This window comes from Jaculus jaculus, chromosome 6, assembly GCF_020740685.1.
Source record: "Jaculus jaculus isolate mJacJac1 chromosome 6, mJacJac1.mat.Y.cur, whole genome shotgun sequence".
Taxonomy (NCBI): Eukaryota; Metazoa; Chordata; class Mammalia; order Rodentia; family Dipodidae; genus Jaculus; species Jaculus jaculus.
Window position 1 is genome coordinate 165433254 of NC_059107.1, and position 16585 is coordinate 165449838.

Here is a 16585-nt window from a genome sequence, read left to right on the forward strand (position 1 = left end):
AGAGAGAGAGAGAATGAGTATGCCAGAACTTCTTGCCACTGTAAATGAACTCCAGATGCATGCACCACTTTGTGCATCTGTCTTTATGTGGTAACAGAGGAATCAAACCTGGGCAAGAAGGCTTTGTAAACAAGTGTCTTTAGCCACTGAGCAATCCCCTAAGCCCAGAACTGATTCTTTTTTAAGGAATTTTCTGAGATCTTCTCTTTATCCTTGAAATTTTCAGATTTTTCCCTAAAATATATACAACTGTCTACTATTTTCTTATAATCCCTCCTTGGATTCAGTGAGAAGGAGTTAGCTCAATTCTTTTCAACTGAGGAATAATTTTCTTTGGCTTAATTATTCACTTCTTTCCTTGTTCCCCACTGGAGCTCCACATCCTCAACCCAGACACTAAATCTTGGGCTTTAACAATTTTTATTTTTTTAAAAATTTCCTTTCATGTACATGTGGTGAGGGGTGTATGTGTGTGTGTATACATGTTCACATGCATGGGGGCACGTGTGGGGGGTATGTGTGCATACCAGTAAGCATGTGGGATTGACATCAGATGTCTTCCTCAGTCTCCCTTCACTATCCTCACAGACAGGCTCTCTCACTTACCCAGCACTCACCAATTTGGCTAGTCTAGCTAGCCTGGACTAGAATGTCCTGTCTCCACCCTCTGAACACTTGGATTGCAAGAGGCTGCCACACCCACCTTGCATTGAGGTGGGTTCTGAGGATCAAACTCCAGTCCCCACACATGTTCCACACACACTTTATCCACTAAGCCATCTGTCCATCCAGCTTTCGAGAATCTTGCCTTTTTTTGAGGTTTTTATTTTCACCTTTATCCTTTCTGCCACATCTTCTCAGATACCCAGCTGTGTATCTACAGTGGTCATGCCCTGATTGGCTCTTGGTAGAAAGCCCTACTCTATTTCCAAGAATTCTCTGTTTGGGTGCACTTGACCTTGCCAGAGCTCTTAACTGTGCTTCTGTCGAGCCCTGACTGTCCCCTTCCACTTCTCTTCACTCCTGCTTCACTGGGGCCTCCCACCTTCTGACTGCCCGTACATGAGACTGGCCTGTCTGCTGGATTGGGAGGAAGGAGAGGGGATACAGGTGCTCACCATGAAGAAGTTTCCACATTGTCCTAAGGGTAGTAGAGGGAATGCTGGTAGCAAGGCCAATGGCCTCTCATCTCAGGCCCAAGAGGAAGCTGCCTGGCCCATCTAAGGTGGGGGAGGGAGGGTTTCAGAAAAGGTACATGGCCTGAGTCCCTTCCCTTCTCCCACTTCCTTTCCCCAGTGTTTATGCCCACTATTTCTAGGACTCTTCCCTCCTTTGTCAAGGCCAGGCCAAGTCTCAGCCTAACATTCTTTAAGAAGTACTCAACTGAGTAAATGACACTGGCCTTCCCACCTTACAGCCTGAGGGTTGCCTCATGTCTCTTTAAGAATCCAGGCTATATCCAAATGCCACATGTGTTGGGCTCCTTCCACCAGAGTGCCACGGGTCCAGCTTACCACCAGGTAGGGTGCTGGTTGTACATGGGAGAAGCCTATATCCCTGGTAATCAACCCCTCCACATGCCAGGTCTCTCCAGTCATCCTCTGTGAATATCTTCCCCCGGGGGCTCCCCATATCCTATATTCAGAGGAACATGGAGCAGGAGCCACCTCTCAGGACATTGTGAAAACAAAGCATAGAGCGCCCAGGTCAGTGTTTGTGCCTTTGCTGGGTCACAGATGTGTGTGTCCCACTAGATGCTGTACCTGATGCAATTCTTCCTACAGAGAGCCCACGGCCTGTGCCTTCGCTGGGTCACAGATATGCGTGTCCCACTAGATGCTGTACCTGATGCACTTCTTCCTACAGAGAGCCCCCACCCTGTGCTTTTGCTGGGTCACAGATGTGTGTCCCACCAGATATTATACCTGCTGAAATTCTTCCTACAGAGAGCCCCCACCCTGTGCCTTCGCTGGGTCACAGATATGCGTGTCCCACCAGATATTATACCTGCTGAAATTCTTCCTACAGAGAGCCCAGGACCTTCCCAACTTCCTAGGTGCTGAGATAGTAAGAATATACTGTCTCCTAGGCTTAGCCATGGGTCCCCAAAGAGTGAGAGGCAAAACAGAACCCCAGTCTGCTCATTGCAGTAAGTGAGCTAATGGATAAGTAAGCAGAATACAGAATAGGAGAGTGAGTGAAAGCGATGGGCGAGTGAATCAGTGAGAGCGAATCCATGAGTGAGTGAATGGATAGATGAGTGTCTGAGTGAAAGGATGAATAAATGAGTGAGGGAGCAATGCTGCCTCCAACCTCACCAGGCTGTGTCTCATCTCAGTAAAAGGATTGAGCAATTAACTCCAAAAGCCACCCCCAGAGCAGCTCCAAAGCTGAGCCTATCCACAGGGAACAATGTGTTTACCTTGAGGGGTGTTTCTGTCCATCATTTCCTAGAGCAATTTCTCTTTTACCAGTAACTGCAGTTCATTCAATCCTGCTTCCATGAAAGTGACGAAACTTTGCCTCTCTTGGCCTCTGACCTAGCTGCAGATGAGAGAGCCTGAGACATAGCAGTGCTTACCTCCCCCCCCAGGCCCTCTGAAGAAGGAGGTGCCACAGTGTGCACCAGACCAAGGACAAATCTGTCCATCCACCTCCCCACAGGGTTTGCAGAACCTGCCATGTGACTGTGGTGTTAAACACCAGGGGCCAACTTCCCTCCAGAGCTCAGGTGTCTTATATTGTGCAGTCTGCAAGGAAGTGAAAAGCAAGGGGAACACTTGGGCTTGGAGAGCTCCGGGTCATTCTCCAGGCACACCAGGTCCCCTGTGTTCCTCATCCCAGCACAGCTCCTGATTTCACTGCCTCATGTACCTGAATGCTGGTCCCTGAAGTCAGTGATTGATTCCACTCACCTCAGCACTGGCTTCCAAGCAGTGTTTGCACTTGTTTAGCTTACCGGGTTTGGGCAATAGAGAGAGAACTTTTGTCCTACACTTGAACTCCCTATGGAATTTGCTGACTGAGACCCATTTGGAAGGAAAAATACACTGTAGTGCTTGGTCTCTGTGGACTGCTGAGCTCAGAGATGATGTAATCAACTCTTCAGCAATGAGGTAGTTTGCACTCAGTCCAGCTTTACACTACAGAATTTCCTCCCAGGTCTCACTTCTTCAGCCTCCTTCAAATATGGTACACACACTGTCTTGGCTGGAGAGACAGTGTGGCTCCCCCGCCCTATAATGAACTCAGTGGTGTTGACACAAGTCCAAACCCTGGGCAGAGGCACTGGCAAAGTGAGCATCTTTGTATAAAGGAGGTGCTTTGCCCTCGGGGCTCCAGTGACTATCACGCACAGAGGGGAAAGACACTGAGAAATGGGTCATTTCTGTGACTACATGGCAATGGGGTTCAGAACCCTTTGGTACCAGTTTATGGGAGGAATTTGGAAAACTTTGGTTAGCATTATAGAGAAGCCTTAGGATACTTTAAGCAGAGCTGGTGGCCAAACTGGCTGGAGCTTGGAAGAACAGACTGCTGATAGTAATATTTTCAGGGAGACTGTGATCATGAGGTTTCAGACGGAAAAAGGAATGCTAGGGATTAGACTAGAAGCTATTTGTGATTCACTTTAATAAAGAACTTGTCTATATTTTATAATGCTTTGAGATGTCATGAGAGGCTAAATTTAAAGGTACTAGAGTAACATCTAGTAGAGTGAACACACGAGACCACACAGCATTCAGGCTGTGGCATGGGTACTGCTGGGTGTTTTTAGCTAGGTGTAACATGAGAATTGGAAGCAAAACTTCAGAGCACAGGCTGGAGAAATGGCTTAGCAGTTAAGACACTTGCCTGTGAAGCCTAAGGACACAAGTTCAACTCTCCAGATCCCACATAAGCCAGATACACAGTGCTGCAATCATGTAAGGTCACACATGCACACAGGTGGCACACATATCTTGAGTTTGATTGCAGCGGCTGAGGACCTGGCACACCAGTTCTCAATCTCTCTCTCTTATAAAAAAGCCAGTCCACTGGGCTTGCCTCAAAAGAAAAAGAAAAAAACTTCAGAGCAGAAGATTTGAAATTTTTACAGTTTGGCCAGAAAGGAAATTTGGAAAGAAGTCCAAGGAAAGTGTGATCACTGAATAGATCAGCTGCACAAAAGATCCCAAGTGCTTAGTAGAAAAGAAGTTAGTAGGAAAGGTTAGTAGAAAAGAAGTCCACTCTTCACAGGCTTGAGGGCGTAAGGAACGGAACCCGTTCTGAAAGGATGTGCTTTGAGCAGAGACCACTGGGGTGCCCTTCTAGCACATAGTCACCGAGAGAAGCATTTCCAAGGTTTAACCCTCCACCTCTGAGGCTGCAGCCATGCCCCACTGCTTCGCAAGCCAATTCTTCCTTTCTCTTTGTCTCTGTCTCTCATAAATAAAATAAAATTAAAAAAAGACAAGCAAACCATGGCATCCTCCTGGCTCAGTCAGCATCTCCACCCCCACCCAGCCTTGCCTGGGCTGAGACTGGGGACAGCCCCTCCTCTTCTATCACTGCTCCCCTGATCCCAGATGGGCCTCCCTTGCTCCTGCCCATCTTGAGGAGAGAGAGGATCTGTTCTTTGTGTCTTCCAGGTCTTGGAGTAGAACCAGATGCAGACAAAGTCCCTGTGGCCTCCCTACACAGGAAGCTGAACTTTGAGTCAGTCAGTGAGAGCTTTGTGGCCATATGACCATGTGACCATGGTGGGCAGCATAGCTGCATACTTGCCTTTGTAATTACCCACAAAGTGCCAAAGCAAATTGAGCAATGATGGATTTAGTAAATTCCTGTGCCTTTTGTTGACCTCAACAATGAATTGAGAGTGTGAGAACTGACATTAGAGCTACACCTGCCTTCCATTCACTGATCTAGTCTTCCAGTGGCCCAGCAGAGGGAGAGGAAAGGGGTCATCTTGTTTTACTCTGTGAATGGTACCCAGAACTAGCCAGAAGTGTCCTCATAATCTCAGAGCACAGCACACGTGGATGCCCATTCTACACACCATAAACACCATTTGCTGGTCTTGCTGGGGCTCCCATGGGTGTCCCACTCTGAGGGTGGGTATAGGGTGGGGATACCTGGCCCCATGAGCAGATAACCTTACATGGTCACACACAGTGTGGGGCCAGGAGACCCTGTTGCAGACTGCGCCCACCCTCCTCTGGGCGGGTGGTGGCAGGGAGCATGAAAGCCAGCAGCTGAGCTCTCCAGACAATGGCAGCAAGGCTTCTGTGCTGTGCTGTGACCCATTGCTCTTCTTCCAGAGCTAGAACAGAGCCGATACGCAGGAGGCACGCGACATTCTGCAGAGAAGACAGGCAGGTCCAAAGGCGGAGGAGACACGACCTGCCTAGATGGCCAAGCACCGCTCATCCATCCTCAGCAAAGCCCCACACATGGAGCTTGTGGTCTGCAGGCAGATTCAGAGAATTTTCAGCTCAGGCACTGGGTAGTCAGACAGCAGCCTGTCCCTATGCCATCCTTCAGGGGGCAGATCCACCTCTGCTGGGCTAAAGCTGTGATGGCATAAGCACATCTCCTGTGATAGGGCACAGTGGCTAGGCAGATTCCCCAGGCAAGCCAGCATCAGAGTTTCACCATCAATGCGGCCTACATGGAGAGACACCTGCAGCCCAGGACGTACCCTCAGGCCTCACTTAGGTCTGAGCTCGGGTGGGAGTGGGGGAGATAGGAGAACCTCACCTAACCTCATCCCCAAACATGTGATCTGGGTGGGAAGTCCTTCTTTGTAAAGTACCAATGGCAGCCTTACTTGGTGTTGCTCTCCTGCCCTGAGTAGAGACCAGCTGATGCCAACACTTTCCCACCACCCACACCTTCTGCCCCTACACCCTTATATTCAATTCCACCCTCCACTTCAAAGCCTAGTGCCAATTTCAGTCCCCCATCTTCATCTTCTACCCTTCATCCCTCTAACTTTCCATGCCCCAGCCCTCTGTGCCTCTCCTCCTTCCTCCGTACTTCCATCCACCCTTCCTTTCCCCTCTCCATCTACCCTTCGCCCATCCTTCCATCCATCCCTCCTGTTACCCTTACACTCCTCTATTCGCCCTTCCTTCCAGCCCTCCACCCACTGTAGATATACACCTCTACCCTTTCCTTCCCTGGCGAAGGGTCATATTTGGGAATAGTTGGGCCACAACATGCTTTGAGGACTCTCCTCTGCACCCACAGCCAGCCCATCATGCCAAGTTAGGGTTTGATGCTGGGACTATATGGACCTGAGTCGCTTCTTGTGTTCTTCTCCTGCTCCTAGGTGGCTCTGCCACTCCCCTTCTCCCCCTGAGCTCTTGTCTCAGTGCCAGGATCCCTGGTCATTGCATTTCCTTAATAGGAAATCTTGAAACCACAGAGAGGCAGAGTTCGGTGAGGTAGAAACTGCTGCCAGCCTGTGCTTGGGCCAGCAGGGTTGTCTTGTGCATGGCACCCTATGCAACAGAAGTCCCCTACATCCAGCTGAACCACACTCTGATTGAGGGCTGCTGTGCCCACCTGCAGGAGCAGGGCCACTTGGTCCCCAGTAGGCTTGCCCCCTCAGGCTGTGGTAGAGGCCATGCAGGCCAACCCACCCTCTGGAGAAATTTCCTGGTGTGTTGTCTCTGGCATCCTTGAGTGTGGGGAGCAACTAGGATGGCACGGTTAACATTGTAGGCATCCAGCCCACCGCCAATAGCAGCAGCCACAGAAAGATTTCAGCTTTATTTCCTCATGAATATGAATCTTTGCACTGTGCATTAGAGCTGGAAAGCCCCAAACCAGCAGTATCACCTTGCAGGTAGGACTGAGCATGCGTCCTTCCACACAGACATTAAGTGTGAGGAGCTCCACCTACCAATCCCACACCAGACCCTGGCATGTGGACCAGGCCGGCCCATCCCAAGGGGCTTCTGAGCTGTCTACTGTGATCACCTGTCTGCAGTGTCTAAGCACAGCGACTGATATGTTCCAAAGATGCTTCCAACATCTGAGAGAAAACCCACGTGCCATCCTCCCACACACACACATACACTCCACAGGCTGAGTTTGCTGGCACTTCTTCCTAGGGGTCAGCTGAGCCCTCGGAGAACACTTTGAGGGGCACTCCTGGAGTCCCTTGCTCCACCTGAATCTGTGAGTCAGGTTAGACCCCTCCCCACTCAGAGGCTTGGCAGAAGGTTCCCTGGAGGAGGGCCTCAGTTAGGAGTCTCAGGCACTTAGGAAAGGCACAACTGCAGGGACAGGTGTGTAGATCAGAAAGTAACCAGGGTGGTGGGAGAGTGACTGCCTGTCCGCTTACATTTCTTGGAGGCCCCATGGGTGACCTGGAAAGCAAGATGCAAGCCTTGGGACTAGGTTTAGAATGACTGGTGCTCTGAATGCTGGGAAAGGGAGTGAGGGTCTGTGATGACCAAAGGGAACATCTGTTCAACTGAGACACTGACAGCTGGTAACTAAAGCAGTGGACACATATAGGAGAGATTGCAATGGGACAAACTGGGTGCCATCAGCATCCTAGATTGATGGCCCAAGACCAGGGTCTCTGAATGTCAAACCTTGGGCCTTCAAGAGTCCAACCATAGTCTGCACTGCCTCCAGGCCACAGAGACACATGCCCAGCTTGTGCCCCAGCCACACCATGTGGGACGAGCTAGCCATCTAAGGTTTAATTTGGAATTTTTTAGACAGTGTTCACATTCCATTTTGTGACAGGATTGGTTGCCAAAGTCAGGGAAGCTGGTGAGATTGGAGTGTGAGCTATGGCTTCATTAATCAGGGGACACAGTAGGTAGAAGCCAGGGTCCAGCAAGGCCTTCAAGGAGGGCAGCACAAGATACCTGGACTACATCCTGCCTACAGATCCCCGTCTTCCCTGGTACAGGCAGCTCTCCTGGGTTTCTCCAGGTTCTCTCTCATGCTGATTTTGAGTTTCCATCTGATGATGGGGCCACATGCACACCATACTAATCCTGTCTGTCCCCCACCACTGTGCCTAGGGACAGCCCTCATCAGTGCAGAGCCTCCACAGGTCAGCACTTCCTAGGCCATGCATTCTGTGCGGGGTCACTACCTACCTTAGACAGGGCATGCCTCACTGGTGTGCTATGCCCAGGGCCACCTCACCCCCGGCTACCCACCCATTTCCTGTTGACTGCGTGGGTACTGAGACTTCAACAGTAAACGCTCTTCCTCTGGTCTGCTCTGAAATGATGCTGCTGGGCCCAGATCTGAGAGCCGGCGCACCAGACCAGTGGCCTGGAGATGGACCATGTAATGCACAGACAAGAGACCATACAAAGTGAAGGCAGTAGCTGGACTGGTGCACTACCAGGCCCGGGACACCTGGGCCCATGAGGAACTGACTCTTGGTGCCCAACCTCCAGCTGTAGCCTGTGACAGGGATCTGTTCTTGGTGCCTCACAGCAGGTTCAGGGTGACCTATGCCTCCTCCCCTACATTGATATGACCCTTGACCTTGCTTCAGGATGCTCCCTCTGGTGAGGGGAAGCAAGAGGGTGTTCTCCAGGAGTCTCTGGAGCTGGGCCATGGGTGCAGGGTACTGAAGTACCCTCAAGAGAACCTGCTGACAGTTTAGCCTAGGCACGGAGGCCTTGCTAGAGAATGTGGGCACCTTGTGCTGGAGTCAGCCATAGGAAGGGGAGGTTCCAGGGTCTGAAGCCAGATTCTGCCCACAGCTACCCTGTCTTTTGGTCTGGATCTATAGCCCTGGCCCAGTTGAATGGCCCTGCTGGTCCTCCATTCTGTCTTGCTTGGGACTTGGTGACCCCTTAGATCAAAAATGTGACCTTCCTAAGTATGGGTCCTTATCCCCCTTACCCCTCACCTCGTGTGACCACAGGGCTGTCCCTGGCAGTGATTAGGAATATGTGCCACACATGCCCCCCAGGCTGCTTTCCAGAGCACCCATGTCAGTGCCAGCCTGTACTGCAGAGGTGCTCGGCTGAGACCCTTGGCTGAATAACAGGGACATGGTGCCCTGTGACTCTTCTCAGTCACCTGACGTGGACACTCCAAAGAGGACATCAGGACTTTGGGGACAAGAGGACAGTCTATCCAGGAAGACAGGAAGGAGGGAAGCAAGTCTAACATAAGCACCTCAGCTCACAGCAAGAATACCCAGGGAGAGGGGAAGGGAAGGATTGCCATCTTGGTCCCCAGCAAGGGTCACTGAGCCAACTCTCCTGTGTCCAAAGGTGCCTACAGAGTATCATGTGTCAACAGCCAACCAGCCAGCCCCCAGCAGGCCATAACTCCACCTCTGGCAAGAGCTTCCTTGCAGATGATACGAAAAGAGCAATCAGCTCTAGGTCCAGCAGTGGGAAGGTAGGACTCACTGATGTCTCACAGCAGCCCACTCCTTGTGCCCTGCACTTGTATCTTCTGTGTTAGGACTCTGGATGGTGGGTGCTAGTTCTTACTTCTTAAGACCCTGGGGAGAGCTTTCTCAGTTAGGGGACTATAGTGGGTTAGGACCCTAGGCCTGGCAAGTGTTGGAATCCACTCTGCCCCATTTCCCATGCTCTCCTCTGACTAAGCTGGTAGGAAATAGATGACCATCAGGGAGGGGCCAGTCTACCTCTACCCGCTCAGGTTGGAGTTGTGGACAGCCCTTCACATCCCTGAGTCCTCAGAGAACCAAAGCCTAAGGAAAGAAGGAGAGGAACATCCTTCTTGGTGGTGATACTCCCTATGTCATCCCCTCCTCTTTCTTTCCTTTGCAACTGGGTTCTCAGCATTCATACCAAGAGGTCATTTGCCTCAGGGACAGGAAGATCCTAAAACGAGGAAAGGAGATGCTGTATCTCAGTACCAGAGTGACTCTTCCACTCCTTGGTAAGACACAAAAATCCAGATTTGAATGCTTGGGGCATAGCAAATTGGGCCTGGGCACAAGGCCTGGAAGGAGTGGGGAGGCACCAGGTGTTAGATGGTCTTCTTGGTCATCTGGAACCATGGCTGTACATGGGGCAGAGATGGGAGCACAGGCACTGGCAAGAGGCAGCAGCCTGTCCACAGACCCCTCCTGTGCTCAGGAGCCTCACAGGCCAATACAGAAGACATCATGTTCAATTTATTCTGCAGCAAACGCCAGAGGTTTCTCACAATCTAACACCCCATTAGCTGATAATTCAGCACAGATTCTCATCTAATGTGACTATATTTTATACAAATTATTTCGGACAAGAATTCAGTCCTTAATAGCATTGATCTTCATAAAATTGTCACTAAGCATCTTGTCTCAGGGCCCGTGTACTTCAGCTCACAGTTACAAATCAAAGCAGAAGACAGGCTTGATGTCAGTGGAGCCCAGAGCCCATGGCAAACTAGTTGAGGGTCAAGGCTGTGAGAAGCATCATCCGTGGTGCAACAGAGAGCAGTGTGAATCCCCACCCAGAAGAAGACACAAAGTGTCCTGCGGGTCACTGTCCCATCCCCACAGTCCTTGTCCTCCCTGGGGAAGGTGGGCCACGTCCTTGCCTCAGCACCTTCCAACCTCCCATTGCATAGTTGAGGACCATCTGGTTTCCCCTGACACTGTGAGACAGGAATGATGCCCTTTTCCAAAGGCCAGAGGACTCCTGGTCGCCCACTGGCTCTGACAGGCACCTGCAGGCATTTGACGGAAGATTTATCGTGCGACTCTGCGCCACAGCGCGGCCGTTGCCCTAATACGTTATCAGGCTTGTTGAAATATCAATTTTGCACATGGCTTCACATGGCTGCCTGCGGCCCTGCTCAGGCCCATTACTTAATTCTTCTGTCATTAAGAAATCCAATCTCTGATTCCAGTGGCATTGGAGGGGGTAGGGGGGAGCGCTGGCTAATAGAGCTCGAACCATCTGCTAATTGCGGTTGCTCCGACCCTAAGCAGAAAGGAAAGAGAATGAAGTGCGTAATGGGAAAGCGCCATGGTGCCTGAACTAAGCCGGCCGTGGTAGGGAGTTGGGCATCCATCGATCGCTCCCTCCCCGAGCCCCAGCAGTAAAGTGCACTTGTGATCCACACAGTTCTCCAACCCTGAGCTCTTGGTCTAAATAATTCAAGCCACTATGTCCTACAGAGGGCCTTGTGGGGAACATCCAGTGGATGGACATAGTTGCCCTTTCTGCTTTGGCTGCAGATGGTCCCTATGCCTTGGGCAGGCCATCCGTCTAAGAGCCCCTTCTCCAGGCCAATGAGAGCCTGGCTGCTGCTCCTTCTACAGGATGCCCTTGGCACAGTACCTGACTTTGTGCAGTCCCCCACCCCCACCTTAGAGGTTTGTTGATAGCACTCTATACCGCAAGCCCTTTGTAACTGAGGGCATAAATTTATTTTTCCATCCTGTTAGCTTCCTGCTAAGCAGGTCCTAGTCCTTACCTTAAGAATTACCCACTTGACAAACTTGCATCATCTCATTGCCTTCCTGGACCTTCCCAACAAAGACACTCTCTTTGGTGCACCTTGAACAAGTTGTCCACAAACCCATCAATGTCTTTTCAGAGCCAAAAAGAAATGAGGGCAGATATTTGAAGAAGAATTCCCAACATAAATGATCATAATGATCTCTGCCATCCAGCACCAGGGCCCTGGTACATGCCAGCAGGGATGAGGGCCACGGCTCTGTAAGCATAGTGCTTTGTTCCCAGCTGTGACTCCAGAGTCATCTGGCTGAGGCCCAGGCTGGAATACCTGCTCCAGATCCAGCTCCCATTTGTACTGTGATAGTTTTCAAATTAGGAGTCTGAGACAATGAGACTAGCTGCACCTGCCTCCTTGATCCAGGAGGATGGTTCAGTTGCTGAAGAGAGCTTGTCTGCCTCTGCTACATCCAACCACCAGGCTCTAAGCCAAGCCACAGGTCCTGCAGCATCGTGTCTCTTCCTTACACACAGAGCCCCCATCTCTGGATAAGCTACTGCTTGTCATAGACTTTGCCTCCAACACTTGGGCTGAGGTCCTCAGGAGCCCAGAGTCAGCTGAGCCAACCAAAAGACCAGAAATGTTTCTGCCACCTGTGGAGAGAGCCAGACCATCTGTGTCCTGGTCCTCAACTCCACTGCTGAGCAGCAGACTCCAATACACCCCGAGACATGTGACTGTTACAAAGCCAGAAAGTCCACAGCTGGGGAGGGGTAGATTCAGCATATTGAGAGATTGTACCAATGGTTGTTTGCTAGATAAGAAAGTTGGAGAGGCCACTTTGAAACCTTGGTTATGGGAAAATGTAACAAGATACCGAAAGTGTTCTTGGGAAAGGTAGACATTCATTAACTTTCCTTAATTAGCTCTCACTAATTTCTCCTTAATTAGCCTTCATTATTGTCTCCCCTTACTCCATTAGCAATTCTAGTGGTCCACTAATATGAATTTGTCCACACCCCACAATGCTGCCATCAGAGGGTCCCATTTATGCAGGGTTGTGGACAGCCATCCCAGGGTCTTGGGGCTGCTGCAGGTGCTCTGGCTCTCCCACTTCTTCCTGCCCTCATAATTCCAGAATTCCAGTGTGGGGCTTGTGGAGTGGCAGAGCTGCCCAGAACCACCTTCCTGGCCACTCCAGTTCCTGATCTGGGAGGGAAGGGCACTCTCCAGGGTACCAGAGCAACTTTATCCAGAGCAACTGGGGGCCCTCACAATTCCCAAGCTAAGAGCTGCTGCTGGGCCTGGAGTGATGCCTAGAATCTATGATAGCTGGGCCAGAGGGACACAGAGGTAGTGGAGACAACAGAATCCAGGGTGAGCTGGGTGTGGAAAGGTGATGAAGGAACCCTATTGTAGCAGACAGGTTCAGGTTCGCTGAGATGAACTTCCAGACCAGGCACAGTTATGAAGGAAGGGATTTATTGAAGCTTACAGATCCAGGGGAAGTTCCATAATGGCAGAAGAAGCTGGCCTGCCTTCACAGGACCAAGCAGAGAGAGAGAAGTACAAGTCTAAAGGTCAAAAGCCACAGCACACTTCAGGAACTCCAGCTAGGCACACTTTGCATATCTTTAGATTGAAATCTGAAACCCACCACCACACCCAGTGACACTGCCTCCAGCCAGGTGGCTTCAAAGGCAAACTACAAACAATAAAGAACTGAATATATTGGGGGCCATCTATTCAAACCACCACACCTGTGCTTTTCTCTGGGAGAACAGAGAATGGCTGGCTTCAGGTGGAAAGTGATAAACACTTATGGACAGTATGTAAGTCAAGATGCCAGGACTGTGTCCTCCCACCCCCCTGTATTCCGATGCTGGCACAAAGCATGGCACAGCATCGTAAGTATACACTCTGGCATATGCGCTAAGTCTGGGGTCTGTGTTACAATGTGCCCACCCTGCATGCATGCTAGAACTGCAGTGACAGTATAGCTTCCTCGCAGGAGCAAAGACAGACCAAAGAGAATGTGTGACCCCTCTTCGTATCAGACCATTCACACAGCAGTCCTTAAGGAACTGGAGTTTCCCTGGTAATCTCACGCTGGAAAAGCAAGAGGGCAGAAGCCAGAAAAGAAACCATGCTGTCTTCACCTCTCCTCGTCCTAAGCAGGAGTCACCAATAGGAAGTGCTTGGGGGTGGGAAATGTGCACAGCAAGAAGCGATGCAGGGACTAGTTTGTCACCAGGATGGCATCCAGTGTGAAACTGCTAACTGTGGGTTTCATGACAAACGAGTGTTCGAGTCTCATAGGTACACTCTGTTAATTGACCAGATTGTGGGGTACGCAGACACCCATGGTGAGCAGAGGCACTGGGAGGACTCTGGCAGGAGTTTTTAGACACGGGGGACTGATACCCATCCCCTGCACGCCTCCTGAGTCCTGTCATAACCTGGCCAGAAAGGGTCCTTCCTGCATACCCTGTCCCAGGCTTGCACAGTTTGGATGGTCTGCACATAACATTGGCTGGAAGAGTAAATTTTAAAATTCCACCAAGAGATCGTCACAGCTGTAGGCGAGCAGGTGAAGGAAGGGGGTAGAGAGCCATGCAGTACTGGCTCCCAGCTGTCCCCAGAACTCGTACATGGTGTTAACTAGCTTGGGCAGCCTGGGTGCTGGATGGGATGAGCTCTATATTTTCCTGGCCATGATGCATCCTATCAGGAGGAGGGGCTGACTCCACACCCTCAGTCTGGGCCTATTCCTTCCCATGACATCAACCCAGCAAGTGTGCCTAATTCTGCTCACTACATACCTTGCAAAATCTGAGCTGCAGAGTCGAGCGTGAAGCCAGGCCCTGGGACTGAGGTTTGGATTTGACGCCATTCCCGGAGCCGCCTGGTCTTTGTGGCTTGTGCCAGGAGGCAGCAGCGAGGCCCCACCGTGGCCGCTGACAATAGGCCGTTGCTGTGCCCATCCTATTAGGCGCTGCCAGCTTCTCTACTCGGAAGATTAAAAATTTTGGGAGTAAATCCAGGGCTTGTCTGACATGACATTCTGGAAGCAAAAGCTCAGAAACTTTTGTACTCTGTGGTAATAGGATAACATGCTACAGTAGTTACAGTAATTGCCGGCTCTTCCCTCCCTTGGAGTGCCCACTGCTCCCCCTCTTGCTACAGGCAGCTTCCGGAGCATTGCCTAGTCTTTGTGAGCTTGGGAGAGAGATGCCTGTAGGCAGGCTTGGGGCTGGGGCTGGCTGCAGGGCCGGCATTCAACACCAACATCACTGAGGAGCTGAAACACAGCATGCTTTTCCTGCCTCACCATGGGTTCTTCTGCAAAGCAAGAATCTCAATACTGTCATGTAATGAGCCCCCTGCCCACCCCCAGCCAGCTGGAGGAGCTTCCTGAGGCTCTGGACACGCCTTGGTGCTTTCTGGCCTAGAGTTTGGGCAGAAGTCATTTCCTAGCACCAGGTTTTCATCTCCGAGTGTGAGCAGCGAGTAGCTTTGTCCCTGTGGTCATTGTATACCAGGTAAAGTACTTGTCAGATGCTGGGAACCACACAAGGTCCCAGCACTGGGACAGCAACCTTGTTCTGACAGGGCATAAAGTAGTCTCAGGAATCCAAATGTGTTCAGATTGTCAACACAAGGCAGAGTGGATTTTGAACATAGACATTACAAGGGAGCATGCAGACCATATTGATGTGGACAATGGCCAGGGGTGGCAGGTCAGGGCAGCTCCAGGACAGTCAGGCACATGCCCAGAGTGAAGCACAGAAGAGCAGGTGTGTGTCCCCTGAGTGCGCACACCACTCCCAACCCTTGGCCAAAGGGACTGCCTCTGTGACCATGGTGCACAAAAACACTCACCAGGTGGACAAAGAGGAGGACAATGTGTTTCCATAGCTTCCTTCAGGAGCTAGAAAGGCAGAGACCTGTAAAGGTTCTTAGAAGCTTCTAGAAGAAAAAGACATGATGCCAAAGTGGAACCCGCTGAGGTGGGGCATACAACTGTAGAATGGGCCCAAGGATGTGATCATGTGGTTATCTGGCACTGGGGTCCTTGAGCAGGAAGATGCCAGCTCTGCCCCAGCCCCACACCAAATTTTGGGACATGAGGGTCCACTCCTAACACTGCTGGCTGCCTCAGTGTGGGGAAGTTTTTATCTTGACCTTCAATATTTCCTTCAACTCCAAGCCTACTGCCTAAGTAGGACCAGACCCTACATCCTACATGGAAGGACTGGGTCAGATGTCTTTCCCCTGCCCATCAGACACAGTACATTGTCTTGTGTGGATGGACAGATGGACGGATGGACAGATGGGTGGATGGGTGGATAGATGAAGGCACAACTGATGACAGATGGGTAATAGACAGACAGAGGATAGATAGATGATAGATAGATAATAAGTGGATAGATGATCAATTGATATATATCAGATGGGTTCTAGTTATCAGATAGGTTACAGACAGATAGGTAGGTAGGAAGACAGATGTCAGACAATAGGTAGATACAGATAGATCCGTAGGTAGGTCAGTAAGTGATATATGATAGATCAATAAGAGATGATCCATGATTGATTACAGGTAGAGGAGGAGACAGATGGCTGGACTACTCTATGTACATATAAAATGTGTTTATGCACACATAATATGCTTGCATTTCTCATTGCTTCTTTCAAAATATGCTTGGACTGAAAGAACAGAAGAGGTGTTTGGGAACAAATGAGGAAATCCCACCCTGCATTTTCCAGCTTCCTGATGGACACCTAGGGACATTATTGTAATGTAACAAAAGTTCCCAATTTCCAAACCAACGTCATAGTCACAGGCAGAACCCCAAAAAAGCCTCTACTTCTTTCAGAGACCCTCAGCAGCAGCAGCAGCAGCAGCAGCTCTGCAGACCCCGGAGCTTCCCCAGTGCGCTGGAGGAGTGCAGCAGCCCCACCACAGCCTGAACCTCAGCACTGGCCCAGCTCAGAGTCCTCAGGACCACACTGCGTGTCTTGTCTGGAAATGTTATGTGTCCAGGGATCTCCACTTGCATCTGGAAACAGAGGACACCACCATCACATCAGTGATGGTGTACACAATTTAACCCCATTGGCATCCAGTCTTCTTGGAACATTTCATGAAACTGCCAAATGAGCTAGTATAGAGGCTCTGTCTCTA